At 43.1% G+C, this 13,023-nt stretch overlaps 1 protein-coding gene across 1 annotated transcript in view; it reads left to right on the top strand.

Annotated features, from left to right (window-relative positions):
- The window catches only part of rtcb (RNA 2',3'-cyclic phosphate and 5'-OH ligase), a 45,070-nt gene that overhangs the window by 16,390 nt on the left and 15,657 nt on the right, over positions 1 to 13,023 (top strand). The gene's annotated exons all lie outside the window — the stretch shown is intronic.

Genomic DNA, 13,023 nt, shown 5'->3' on the forward strand with positions numbered 1-13,023 from the left:
ACTCTAAGATATTCAGTGACTTGGAAATTTTCTTGTATCCATCTCCTGACACGTGCTTTTCAATAACATTTCCATGGAGTTGCTTGGAGTGTTCTCTTGTCTTCATGGTGTAATTTTTGCCAGAATACTGACTCAACAGCAGTTGGGCCTTCCAGATACAGGTGTATTTTTCCTACGATCAATTGAACCACCTTGACTGCACAGGTTTATATATAGCTAGGACACCTTAACTAATTATGTGACTTCTAAAACCAATTGGTATGTAAAACAACAAAACTTGCGGGGGGTGATACTTCCGTATAGGCACTGTTGGAGCAGAATCAGGCCATTAGGTCCATTAAGTCTGCTTGTCATTTAATCATGCCGATTTACTTTTCCTCTCGGCCCCCATCTCCTTCCTTATCTCTATATTCCTTCTTGCCCTGACCAATCAAGAATCTTATCAGCCTCTGTCTTATATATACGTAAAGATTTAGCCTCCACAGCTGCCTGTGGCAATGAATTTCACAGATTCACTATTCTCTGGCTAAAGAAATTCCTCCTCATCTCTTTCTAAAAGGACACCCCTTTATCGGAGGTTGAGTCATCTGGTTGTAGACTCTCCCACCATAGGAAACATCCTCTCCACATCCACTCTATCATGGCCTTTAACCATTTGATAGGTTTCAATTAGGTCACCCCCTCATTCTTCTGAATTCCAGTGAATACAGGCCCAGAGCCATCAAATGCTCTAAATATGACAAGCCCTTTAATCCAGGAATCATTATCGTGAACCTCCTTTGAACCCTCTCCGTTTTCAACCCTCAGCACATCCTTTCTAAGATACGAGGCCCAAAACTGCTCACAATACTCCCAAGTGAGGCCTCACCAGTGCTTTATTTAACCTTCTGACGCTTTGTCACCTCTTTCTAATGATTTTAATTTCATTTTCCACCAAGAATCACGCCACTCCCTCTGCCTTCCTGCCTATCCTTTCAATACAATGTGTATCCTTGAACATAAAACTCACAGTTCTAATCTTCTTTCAGCCATGATTCAGTGATGCCTACAACATCATGTTTTGTAATCTCCAACTGCACTACAAGTTCATCAACCTTATTCCGTATACTGCACGCATTCAAATGCATCATCTTTAGCCCTGTATTCATCCTTTTCAATTTTGTCGGCTTTTTACATTGCAACTCATCCTGTTGAATGTAATTTTGCCTTATCATCAGCCTCTCCTTGCTGGGAGTCTCACTACATATTGCCTCTGTTTGTAACCCAGTCTTCAGCACCGGTTCCCATTCCACTGCCAAGTTAGTTTAAACCCACCCGAACAAATCCACCAGCAAGGATATTGGACCCCCTGAGATTCAGCTGTAGCCTGTTCCTTTTGTATGGTTCATATCTTCCCCAGTCACGTACCCCGTAACTGGATTTACAGAGTAGCAGAAATAGAAGAATCCATTGGAGTCTGGTGGTACCGGAAACTAAAGGTTTTTGATGATGTGCGGTGTTTGGCCTTATCTGGAGTTCATGCTCCCTTTTCTCTTTCTCCTCAGCCAACCTTAATTTTTCCATCTGTAACTGAAGCTCACGCTTGGTTGGTTTCCTCTCAGGGAACAGTTCCAATGACCCCGATGGGAACACACCTTGGGATACATAATACACAGCTATCGCCCTCTGTATCTCCGACTTTCTCATCGCTGGTTTCTCCGCCGAGAGATTCAATTGTCTTGCAATACCCAAAAATTCCACCTTTCAGGCATCCTCTAATGCCCTCGTAGTTGGTTCTTTTAAAAATTTGTCAATCTCCATCTGTGCTGGTTTCCTGTCTGGTTATCCACACAACCAGATCAGATAAGGGACTTCTATCCCGATTCACCGGCCCCCCAATTTGATAATCAAATCGCGGAGACGAGGCCCCAATTTGTTACGTACCCCGTAACTGGGTTTATAGACCAGCAGAAATAGAAGAGTCTGGTGGTACTGAAAACTAAAGGTGTTTATTAGTAAACTACACAATACAGTATCAAAAATGCAAATATATATAGAAAACAGGTTAGCAATAATAAACATAGAAGTGTAGGAATAATAATCAACAATAATAAACAAGCTCTATCAATGTCTAGGGGTAAATGAATTGTCATAAGAGAATATAGAGTTCAGTTCATGTGTGCTGAGGTAGTTGCGGTTGTTGTATTGTAATTTGTTGGAGAGAGAGAGAGAGAGCGAGCAAGATGTAACAGCTGCAGCAGGCAAACCTTCCGTTGTCTTCTTATTCCGTCGTATCATTGTGGTCATTTGGTTATGACCCCTCCGTTCTCGGCTAGACCGTTCTTCTGTGGTGGACTCGTCACTCTGGCATGAGTGGACACACACACACAAGTCCCCACTGGTCCTGCCGTCACACTGTGAGCTTTGTGACCGATCTCCTGATCTGGTCCTCGAAGCCCCCACCTTCCTGTGGGTGCACAACACTTGTTCACTGTCCACTGGTGTGCCTGAGGGGTGTCTCCCCACACTTATCTTTTATCCCCATTGACAGGGTATCAGCCATCCATCAACTCAAAATGACCATGTCCATCAAATCAGGCCACTCCTGCTGTCTCCTTAGGAATGTTAACGAGCAAAGTAACGTCCTTGTAGCGAAAGGTAAACAATCCAGGAAGAAGCTATAATACATAAATCAAATGTGTCTCTCTCTCTCTCTCTCTCTTATCTGTAGCAGATGACCCTGCCTCTGTGCTTCATCCCTTTCTCTCATTAGCAGCATAGCAATAGTAATAGTTCATAGTTCTCAAAAGGGCAGGGTGGAAATGGTTAACTCTGCACTCCATTTCCATCGGGTCTGTTCAGCACTCATAACACTGTGGCTCCCACTTGGTACGTCATTCCCCCTCATAGTATCTAAAGTTATATACTTATTATTGAGAGGAGTGGCATCTCTCGGCCCACAAAATGCCAATAAGAAAGCCCAGATATTCAAACCCAAGCTGGGGCTTATAAAACAAGTCAGTACCAAACTCAGGTGCAATTCTGCTGAATGCCCAGTAAACACTGTCAATTTGACCCATGCAATCCCAGGCACAGAGATGCCAGGTAATGATGTTTAAAAATATCATTACCCTCAGAATTACATGCCTCTCATTATCTTGGTCCCTGGGAAAAACACAAGCAGTGTCTGAGCCGGACACTGTTGGGCCACCTTGGGGAGGGTGTCTAGTGATTAAAGGCCCGAAACACCTGACGATCCGAGGGTGCATTACTGACGATGTGTCCCAGCACGCACCCGGTTCGCTGAACCAAGTGGTGTCGGACCACGATAATGAAAGACATGGGCTAGATTAACCTGGCTTCACCATATGAGCCTATCCGCCATAGCACCCCATACCTCCCCAGTCAAAACTCTGCAGCCTTACCTCTTCCAACCACACAGATACATCCACCAGCCCAACACTCAAATCTAATCCTAAAGTCCAAAAGAGGCACACACCCCCACAAATCCTAGGCACATCCTGATTAACCCTGTCTTCAGCCCCACAAACCCTAAGCACACCCCGATTAACCCTTGCTATACCCCCATAAACCCGACATCCTTTGTCAAGAGCAGCAAGATTCAACAAAGGCAAGTGTTGGACCTGGTTAATGAAGGCGTGGGCCAGATCAAAGTGGCAGGGTTGCGTGAAACTGAATCTCAAGTGACGAGATCAAAAAGCACAAGAGGGCTGATTCGCCCACTGCCCGCATAATCTCACCCTAACCCTAACGACTGGCACATTTCAAATGAATGGCCTCTTTGAACTTGAATTATTCTTATTGACCCTTTCAAATGAATCCCTCTTGCTGATTAGTTGCTCCTGAAATCAGAAAAATTGCCCTGAAACTCTACTTTTGTAGTCTGTTGCCACTCTGATTTAAAAGCTCTTTTCACGCACCCCTGGTGCAGATTATCTAACTCAGAGAAAACTGGCTTGAAGCTCTAATGGCTTCAAATAATATGTGCTAAAGACTTGAATATGATTGTAAGATGTATAATTTGTAAATTTACAAATATCTTGGGAATTGATGGCATTGCAGATAGCATGAAAGGTTATCTAAGGCTACAGCAAGATATAGATCAGAAGGTTGGGTAGAGTGCTGGCAGATGGAATTCAATACTGACAAGTTTGAGCTGTTGCACATAGGGCTAAGACATCCCCAATAAATGGTGGGGTGCAGAGGAAAGTTGACAACCAGACTGACCTAGAGGTGCAAGTTCATAGATAATTGAAAGTTGCAACATGGGTAGATAGGATATTGAAGGTGGCAAACCACATGCTTGCCTTTCTAGGTTAGACATTGAGTATAAGAGGTCAGATCTTGTGTTACTACTCTACGAAACATTTGGCCACACTTGCAGTACAGGTAGTCCCTGAGTTACGAACATCCAACTTATGGACAATTAGTACTTACGAACCGAGGAAGGAGGACGCCATCTGCCATTTTAAGTCATTGCCTTTGACACTGTGTTGAGTGTGTAACTTTGTATTTGGCTTAAGTTTTTCTTAGCAAAATTCACCCCTCCCCCCCCCTTCCGGTTGGCTGGTGAAGCAGTAAGATCAGCACCAGGCTCGAGAACGGAGGTACCCGAGCTTGATCCAGTGACAGACTGCTCCCGTGCTGGGCTGATGTCGATCCAGTGACTCCCGTACCATCCGTGCCGGGTTGATGTCGAGCTCGCAACTTGACCTTGTAAAAAAAAAACTACTGCCTCTTCCAGTTTAAATTCCCACACGGTATGTTGTGGAGGATCAAATACCCAAACCCAGTACAGTCCCCACTTGTCCCATTTAACGTGGCTCAGTGTGGTGGTCCTTGGGAGCCGGCGGAGGTCGGGACCCACTGCCCGCAGTGTTTCTGTTCCATTGATGGGAAGCAATCGTGATTGAAAATAAAGTGGAAATAATAAAGCGTTTGGAAAGAGGTGAAACGCATTGAAAAAGCGTTAGCCTACAGTCGGTCAACGATCAGAACAACTTTAAAGGATAAAATGAGAATAATGGAGCATTTGAAAGGCGCTGCCCTGATGAAAGCTACAATTATTACTAAGCAATGCAGTGGTTTAGTTATTGGAATACGTACGTTTCTTAAGTGTTTTTTATGCATAAAAAGGTAAAATATATACTATATACTAAGACAAACGTTTGACTAACTGACGCTAAATAATACCGGATGTACTTGATCCGACTTACGTACAAATCCAACTTAAAGAACGGAACTCGTTCGTAACCCGTGGACTGCCTGTATCGTGTGCAGGTCACTGCTCTGCAAAATGAATGGGAGATTCACCGAGATGTTACCTGGATTGGAGGTCTTTATCTATAGGGAGAGATTGAATAGGTTGGGCTTGTTTTCTCTGGAGTGAAAGAAGTCCAGTTGACCTGATAGAAGATGCATTGATAGGGTAGATAGTTAATTTTTTTTCCCACATGGTAGGAATTAGGGCATATGTTTAAGGTGCAAAGGTAGGGGTTTTTAAAGAGGATTTTAGGAGTAATTATTTTATACAGACAGTAGTTGATATCTAGAACATGCTGCCAGATGATGTGGTGGAATTGAATATAGTTACTACATTTAATGGACATTTAGACAAACACTTTAAAAGGAAGAGCAGAAAATGATAGTTCTGATGTGGGCAAATGGGATTAATGTAGATGGGCAGAGGGTTGGTATGAAGTTGGTGAGCTGAAGGATTCCTTTCTGTGCAGTACAGCTTTGTGACTGACTTGACAATGAAAGGCATTTGTTGTGCAGTCCAGGTAAAATTTGAGTCATTTAGGTGATATGGTGAAGTAGATTAATTGAAATCATCAGATAATCATTTGAAAGTCAAAGTCGCCTTTACTGTGAAAGTTTAGTTGATGTCAGTGTTATCAGTTGCCATATACAACTAATACCCCTAGTCTTGATAAAACTGCTTTGTTTCCATCACTTTTATAGCACTCTCCATAGCCCTCCTCTTTTTTTGGAAGAGGACAGTGAGGCTTGAGAGGAAGTGCGGCGGCGGCCATTTTCAAATTGTCCAGTTGCTTCTCAGATCGGAGTTCTGAGAGGCGGGACTGCACAGGCGCGTGAAGGAGGCCTGGGAAGGAGGGAAGATATATAAAGAACGCCGCCTTAAGAAGCGGGCAGCTTCGTTTGCGGGCAGCGGAGTGAGCCGGGCGCAGAGTATAGGGCTTGGGCTCAGAGGGCTTAGGCGGAAGAGGGCACAATAGGCTTATCTTTTAGTTCTTGTATTTTCAGTTATTTGGGAGGTATAAGTGTGAGGGGAGCTTGTTGTTCTCGGTGTCGGATGTGGGAGATCCTGGAGTCTCCGAGCCTCCCGGAGGTCCACATCTGCGCCAGGTGCGCTGAACTGCAGCTCCTGAGGGACCGAGTTAGGGAACTGGAGCTGCAGCTCGATGACCTTCGCCTGGTCAGGGAGAGTGAGGAGGTGATAGAGAGGAGTTACAGGCAGGTGGTCACTCCGGGACCACGGGAGGCAGATAGGTGGGTTACAGTCAGGAAGGGGAAGAGGCAGGTACTAGAGAGTACCCCAGTGGCTGTACCCCTTGACAATAAGTACTCATGTTTGAGTACTGTTGGGGGGGACAGCCTACCTGGTGGGAGTGACAGTGGCCGAGCCTCCGGCACAGAGGACGGCCCTGTAGCTCAGAAGGGTAGGGTTAGAAGAAAGAGGTCCATAGTAATAGGGGACTCAATAGTCAGGGGCTCAGACAGGCGTTTCTGTGGAGGTGATCGGGAGTCCTGGATGGTAATTTGCCTCCCTGGTGCCAGGGTTCGGGACGTTTCTGATCGCGTCCAAGATATCCTGATGTGGGAGGGTGAAGAGCCAGAGGTCGTGGTACATGTAGGTACCAATGACATAGGAAGGAAAGGGGAAGAGGTCCTGAAACGAGAGTATAGGGAGTTAGGAAGGCAGTTAAGAAGAAGGACCGCAAAGGTAGTAATCTCGGGATTACTGCCTGTGCCACGCGACAGTGAGAGTAGGAATAGAATTAGGTGGAGGATGAATGCGTGGCTGTGGGATTGGAGCAGGGGGCAGGGATTCAAGTTTCTGGATCATTGGGACCTCTTCTGGGGCAGGAGTGACCTGTTCAAGAAGGACGGGTTACACTTGAATCGTGGGGGGACCAATATCCTAGTGGGGAGGTTTGCTAGGGCTACAGGGCGGACTTTAAACTAGTAAGATGGGAGGGCGGGAGACTATTTGAGGAGACTATGGGAGAGGAGGTTAGTTCACCAGTGGAGCAAGTAAATAGACAGTGTGTGAGGGAGGAAAGGCAGGTGATGGAGAAGGGATGCGCTCAGCCCGAAGATGTAGGGGAGAAGAAAGAAAAGGATAATAAATTTGAATGCATTGTTAGGGATGGAAAGAGAGGAGGAGATGGAGAGTATCTTAAATGTATCTATTTTAATGCTAGGAGCATTGTAAGAAAGGTGGATGAGCTTAAAGCGTGGATTGATACCTGGAATTATGATGTTGTAGCTATTAGTGAAACATGGTTGCAGGAAGGGTGTGATTGGCAACTAAATATTCCTGGATTTAGTTGCTTCAGGTGTGATAGAGTAGGAGGGGCCAGAGGAGGAGGTGTTGCATTGCTTGTCCGAGAAAATCTTATGCGGTGCTTTGGAAGGATAGATTAGAGAGCTCCTCTAGGGAGGCCATTTGGGTGGAATTGAAGAATGGGAAAGGTGCAGTAACACTGATAGGAATGTATTATAGGCCACCTAATGGGGCGCGTGAGTTGGAAGAGCAAATGTGTAAGGAGATAGCAGATATTTGTAGTAAACACAAGGTGGTGATTGTGGGAGATTTTAATTTTCCACACGTAGACTGGGAAGCTCATTCTGTAAAAGGGCTGGATGGTTTAGAGTTTGTGAAATGTGTACAGGATAGTTTTTTGCAACAATACATAGAAGTACCGACTAGAGATGGGGCAGTGTTGGATCTCCTGTTAGGGAATGCGATAGGTCAGCTGACAGATGTATGTGTTGGGGAGCACTTCGGGTCCAGTGATCACAATAGCATTAGCTTCAATATAATTATGGAGAAGGACAGGACTGGACCTAGAGTTGAGATTTTTGATTGGAGAAAGGCTAACTTTGAGGGGATGCGAAGGGATTTAGAGAGAGTGGATTGGGCCAAGTTGTTTTATGGGAAGGATGTAATAGAGAAATGGAGGTCATTTAAGGGTGAAATTATGAGGGTACAGAATCTTTATGTTCCTGTTAGGGTGAAAGGAAAGGTTAAAGGTTTGAGAGCACCATGGTTTTCAAGGGATATTAGAAATTTGGTTCAGAAAAAGAGGGATGTCTACAATAGATATAGGCAGCATGGAGTAAAGGAATTGCTCGAGGAATATAAAGAATGTAAAAGGAATCTTAAGAAAGAGATTAGAAAAGCTAAAAGAAGATACAAGGTTGGTTTGGCAAATAAGGTGAAAGTAAATTCGAAAGGTTTCTGCAGTTATATTAAAAGCAAGAGGATAGTGAGGGATAAAATTGGCCCCTTAGAGAATCAGAGTGGCCAGCTGTGTGTGGAACCGAAGGAGATGGGAGAGATTTTGAATGATTTCTTCTCTTCGGTATTCACTAAGGAGAAGGATATTGAATTGTCTAAGGTGTGGGAAACAAATAAGGAAGTTATGGAACCTATGACAATTAAAGAGGTGGAGGTACTGGCGTTTTTAAGAAATTTAAAAGTGGATAAATCTCCGGGTCCTGACAGGATATTCCCCAGGACCTTGAGGGAAGTTTGTGTAGAAATAGCAGGAGCTCTGACGGAGATCTTTAATATGTCATTAGAAACGGGGATTGTGCTGGAGGATTGGCGTATTGCTCATGTGGTTCCATTGTTTAAAAAGGGTTCTAGAAGGAAGCCATTTGACATCAGTGGTGGGTAAATTAATGGAAAGTATTCTTAGAGATAGTATTTATAATTATCTGGATAGACGGGATCTGATTAGAAGTAGCCAGCATGGATTTGTGCGTGGAAGGTCATGTTTGACAAACCTTATTGAATTTTTTGAAGAAGTTATGAGGAATGTTGACGAGGGTAATCAGTGGATGTAGTCTATATGGACTTCAGCAAAGCCTTTGACAAAGTTCCACATGGAAGGTTAGTTAAGAAGGTTCAGTCGTTAGGTATTAATGCTGGAGTAATAAAATGGATTCAACAGTGGCTAGATGGGAGATGCCAGAGAGTAGTGGTGGATAATTGTTTATTGGGATGGAGGCCGGTGACTAGCGGGGTGCCTCAGGGATCTGTTTTGGGCCCAATATTGTTTGTAATATACATAAATGATCTGGATGATGGGGTGGTAAATTGGATTAGTAAGTATGCCGATGATACTAAGGTAGGAGGTGTTGTGGATAATGAGGTGGATTTTCAAAGCTTGCAGGGAGATTTATGCCGGTTAGAAGAATGGGCTGAACGTTGGCAGATGGAGTTTAATGCTGAGAAGTGTGAGGTTCTACATTTTGGCAGGAATAATCCAAATAGAACATACAGAGTAAATGGTAGGGCATTGAGGAATGCAGTGGAACAGAGAGATCTGGGAATAACAGTGCATAGTTCCCTGAAGGTGGAGTCTCATATAGATAGGGTGGTGAAGAAGGCTTTTGGAACGCTGGCCTTTATAAATCAAAGCATTGAGTACAGAAGTTGGAATGTAATGTTAAAATTGTACAAGGCATTGGTAAGGCCAAATTTAGAATATTGTGTGCAGTTCTGGTCACCGAATTATAGGAAAGATATCAATAAATTAGAGAGAGTGCAGAGACAATTTACTAGGATGTTACCTGTGTTTCAGCACTTAAGTTACAGAGAAAGGTTGAACAAGTTAGGTCTCTATTCATTGGAGCGTAGAAGGTTGAGGGGGGATTTGATCGAGGTATTTAAAATTTTGAGAGGGATAGATAGAGTTGACGTGAACAGGCTGTTTCCATTGAGAGTAGGGGAGATTCAAACTAGAGGACATGATTTGAGAGTTAGGGGGCAGAAGTTTAAGGGAAACACGAGGGGGTATTTCTTTACTCAAAGAGTGATAGCTGTGTGGAATGAGCTTCCTGTAGAAGTAGTAGAGGCCAGTTCAGTTGTGTCATTTAAGGTAAAATTGGATAGGTATATGGACAGGAAAGGAGGGAGGGTTATGGGCTGAGTGCGGGTAGGTGGGACTAGGTGAGATTAAGGGTTCGGCACGGACTAGGAGGGCCAAGATGGCCTGTTTTGTGCTGTGATTGTTATATGGTTATATGGTTACATGCACACAGGAAGCAGAGGCTCAATTGCCTTAATTCATTGTATACCCATAAAAGTTCTGTACCCGGGGAAAGGGTAAACAATGTCATAAATCATGTGCAGAATCAAAGCAGGACAGCAACCATGAAAGACTGCAGGCAAGAGTTCAATGTAGAAAGTCAAAAATAGCATAGGAAATGCACTTTAAAAGATGAGATCTAAAACAAATGAGGTGAAAAAGGTTTGCAAATATGCTAATTATAAATCATGCTTGATAAAATTGGAATATAGCAAAAGTACAGGATAAAATATGCCTTCTGGAATTTTGTATGTTATAAACACCTGGTTACGGAGAACGTTATAAAGATGATGGAAACAATTTATCATCAAAACCAGGGGTTAGAGTTCTATTTGGAAATCTAAGGAATTGGAGCTGTTTTTGCTGTAGCTGAGTGTTGTTTACCTGAGGAGTGCAGAAATACAGGTTGTTTCCACATGAGCAAAATACTGCTCGGAGAATGCAGAATATTCATGAAAAGAATTTAAAAGGACTTAAAATGTCTTGTTTGATAAATACTGATTTAGCGGTGCAGCTCACCACCATATGGAGCTTATCGATTCTTTTAGATGCCATACTGGAACATTCTCTGTCTGATAATAATGGCGCTGATGGATGCTTGAGGGCTCGGGCACTGTTTGTGTTGTGAAACATTATTGAACAGTACAGGAATCCAAGTTACTTCACTTTTTAAAAAAAATAAATAAATCTGGTTAAACAGACTTAAAGTTTTAAAATGTTTTGGATGTTTCGTGCAATGCAATTACATAATTATGGGGAAGAAAACACAGTAAAATAAATATGGCACATAAAATTGCTGACCTTTACCTTGGTCAACTAACTTTGGTTATGTAAATGACCACACAAATCCTAATGAAATGCAAGCTCTTGGCTGTATTGTATCAACTCGATTATGTCACTGCAAATATCCATGTAAGTTATAGCCAACAGCTCCTGAATGTGGTGGTTCCTTTTGGACCACTACTCATCCAAACCACTACTCACACATAAAATTTTGAAAGAGGGATCTCCTGTTGACAAAACAATTGATCCTCCTTCCTTCTACTCCAGGTATGGGGTTCTTGCTTGTGGTTCTGCCATCTGAAATCCTTTATTTATTTTCCTGATCAGTTCTGCACTATTATATTTTGATTTTATTGGTTCAAACTTCACCCACACAAGGCTTCTTTTAAGCCTACATCGAATCTTCCATTTAATGAAACAGCATCCCACAGAAATTGGAGTCATAGTACAGCGTGGAATCAGGTCCTGGAACCCAGCTGGTCCATGCTGACTGTAGCATCCTTGCTACTCATCCCAGTTGTCTGGGAATAGCCCGTGATCCTTGTACTACAACGTAATGTCCATACTCCGAAACTTGATGCCCTAACTGATGAAAGCAGCTTGCCAAATGTTTTCTTCAACATCCTGTTGACTTGCTCAGACGCTTACAGCAAACCATACACTTGTACTGTAAGGTAGCTCTGTTCCACAATGCTTTTCAATACCCTGTTCACTGTATAAGTCCTGACCTGGTTTGACTGTCACAAAATGCGTTATCTCACACTATGTTGAAATGCATCCAAGTTGAAATCTATTTTCCCTTCCACAGCCCATATCTTTAACTGATCAGGATCTCTCTGCAATTAATTGTAATCTGCTTCACTATCACCAAGATCGCTTAATTTAGTATCATCAGTAAACTTGCTAATCATGCTATGTATATTCATATCCAGTTCATTTACATACATAATGACAGAGGTCCAACACTGACCCGCTGGGGCCTCCCATTAGTCACAGAATCAAACTTCAACCATCACCTTCAGCTTTCTATCATCTAGCCATTTCTGAATCCACTTCGCTAGCTTCCCTGAATCCCATGCTATGTAATCTTCCCGATCAGCCTGTAATTTAGGACTTTGTCAAAGTTTTTAACTGGAGTCTATGTAGCCCTAGTTTCATCTATTTCTCCCGTTACCTCATTGGAAAAACTCCAAAAGATTTGCCAAACACGATCTCTCACAGACAAAAGCATGCTGATACTGATCAGGCCTTGACTATCCAAATAGTGGTAATCTTTTCCCTAAAAATTCCTGCCAGTAACTTTCCTACAACTGAAGTCAGGCTAACTGGCCTATAGTTCCGTAACCTGTCCTTGCTACCCTTATTGAACATTGAGTATGGCTAATGTTCCAGTCTTCTAAAAGAAGCAGAAGAACATCTGGATAGCAAAGATGCATGCCTCAGGATGCTTTTCATTGACTACAGTTCAGTAATTAATACTACCATCCCCTCAAAACTAATCAGTAAGCTTCAACACCTCAGTACCTCTTTGTGCAACTGGATCCTCGATTTCCTCACTTGCAGACCCAGACAGTTCAGATTGTCAACAGCCTCTCCTCCACAATTTCCATCAGCGGAGGTGCACCACAAGGCTGTGTACTTAGCTCCATACTCTGCTCATTTTATACTTATGACGGTGAAGCTAGGCATAGCATTAATGCCATATTTAAGTCTACTGATGACACTATTATCATAGGCCAAATCACAGGTGGTGACAAATCAACACATAGGAGGGAGATGGAAAATCTTTCTGAGTGGTACCAGAACAACTTGTCATTCAGTGGCAGCAAGATTAAGGTACTAATTATCGACTTCAGGAGGATAAAACCAGAGGTCCATGAGCCAGTCCTCAATG

This window comes from Hypanus sabinus, chromosome 8 (assembly GCF_030144855.1).
Source record: "Hypanus sabinus isolate sHypSab1 chromosome 8, sHypSab1.hap1, whole genome shotgun sequence".
Lineage (NCBI taxonomy): Eukaryota > Metazoa > Chordata > Chondrichthyes > Myliobatiformes > Dasyatidae > Hypanus > Hypanus sabinus.